The 1,947-nt window shown below is 43.0% G+C and overlaps 1 non-coding gene across 1 annotated transcript; it reads left to right on the top strand.

Moving 5' to 3' along the window:
- The first annotated feature begins 394 nt into the window (after positions 1 to 394).
- Positions 395 to 468, top strand: TRNAG-CCC (transfer RNA glycine (anticodon CCC)). Its single transcript has one exon. It is a non-coding gene; the product is annotated as a tRNA-Gly (tRNA).
- The last annotated feature ends 1,479 nt before the right edge of the window (positions 469 to 1,947 follow it).

Consider the following 1,947-nt stretch of genomic DNA (forward strand, 5'->3'; position numbering starts at 1 on the left):
AAACAATGACATCTGATGAGTGGCCAGATCCTTCCTCTCAGTTCAAAACTGTCTCTTCTTCTCCATTCCTGTCCCCAGTAGTCACTGCTCCCTAACAAATCTCCCTTAGTCTCAGATTTTTGTGCTGCCAATCCATGCATGTTCATCTTGGCCCAGAGTTGTAATTTCATGCTCTCCTGGTCTTAAACACACTTCCAATGACTCATCCTTCTTGTTGAATGAAAGCCAGTTCCTCGGGGTAACACTCAAGTTTGTACAAAGCAGGGTTGAGACTTGGTGCAGGGTGTGTGTGTGAGGGGGGACAGGACTAACCTTGTGATGTGGAGTAGGCATCAGCTTGGGGTGGGGGAAAAGAGGAGTCACTTGATTGTTCTAAGTGGCAGAGTTGGAGGACTTCCCTGTGGTCCAGAGGTTAAGATTCTGCACTCCCAATGCAGGGGTCCCAGGTTCAATCCCTGGCCAGGGAACAAGATCCCACATGCCACCACTAAAGACCTTGCATGCTACAACTAAGACCCAGAGCAGTCAAATAATTTTTTTTTAAGTGGCAGAGAGTCTATGTATAAACAGAATACATAACTATAGTCTGTATAGCAACAAAAATAAAAAATCATATGGGTATGAATAACTTTCAATCACAGATATTTATCAAGCATCTACTACATACCAGACAGGATGGCTGGGTGTTGGGAATGTAGCAGTGAAGAGCTCTGCTCTCAGAAATTTACAGGTGGAGAGGGAGCTGGGGAAATCCACAGGCAGTCATAACACAGCATGGAAAATGCTGAGGGCTTCCATGGGACTATACAGGAGTGGCTCCCATCCAGGTGGAGGCAGGTGGGGAATGAGAAAACCTCTAGGAGGAAAGGACATCTTAGTGGAGATGGATGTGCTAGACTCATTCAGCCAGGTGAGGGTGGAGAGGTAAGGGCAGGAGGGAATGTTTCAAGATGGGGTCTCATGGGTCCACCTAATGACAGAGACACTTGGTGGCTTTGTGCCAGAGGGATGAGGCTTAGCTGGGGCCAGAAGTCAGGGGTGTTGAAAGAAGAGACTAAGGAGGTGAGCAGGGGCTGGATTAGGAAGAACTTATTTGGGGGGCCATGCCTAAAGAATATGGGATCTTAATTCCTCAACTAGGAATTGAACCCACACCCCTCTTTCACTGGGAGCATGGAGTCTTAATCACTAGACCACCAGGGAAGTCCAGAAGAACTCTCTTTGCCATGATAAAAGGGTTAGATTTTTTCCTGGGGATAAACAGGAACCACTGACAAGTTTTAAGTATGGGAATGTGCTCATCAGATTTTCTTTATTATGAGAAACTGAGAAAAAGGCCAAGATGTTAGCTGTGGCTAAATATCCCAATCATTAGAACTCAAACAATTTCAATAAGAGGTATACCCTGGAGCTACTGTGGGTTTAGTTCCAGACCATCGCAATAAAGCAGTTCACACGCACATGAATTTTTTGGTTTCCCAGTGCATATACAAGTTATGCTTACACTATACTATAGTCTATTGTGTGATAGCATCATATCTAAAAAAAGGTGCATGTTTTAATTTAAAAATACTTTATTGCTAGAAAATGCTGGCCATCACCTGAACCTTCAGTGAGTCGTAGCAGTACCAAAGATCACTGATCACAGATCACCATAACAATGAGAATAATCATGAAAAAGCTTTGAAATATTTCAAGAATTATCAATATGTGACATAGAAACATGAAGTGAGCAAAATGGCACCGATAGACTTGCCTGATGCAAGATCTCCCCAAACCTTCAATTTGTAAAAAACACAGTATCTGCAAAGCACAATAAAGCAGAAGGCAATAAAATAAGATCTGCCTGTACTTCTGTTTGGATATCTGGCACAAATTCAATTTTAAGACCTCAGTTGTACTTAGTTCTTTACCTCTGACCCTTGAAGTTTATAAGTAACAAGGGAA

This window comes from Bubalus kerabau, chromosome 1 (assembly GCF_029407905.1).
Source record: "Bubalus kerabau isolate K-KA32 ecotype Philippines breed swamp buffalo chromosome 1, PCC_UOA_SB_1v2, whole genome shotgun sequence".
Lineage (NCBI taxonomy): Eukaryota > Metazoa > Chordata > Mammalia > Artiodactyla > Bovidae > Bubalus > Bubalus kerabau.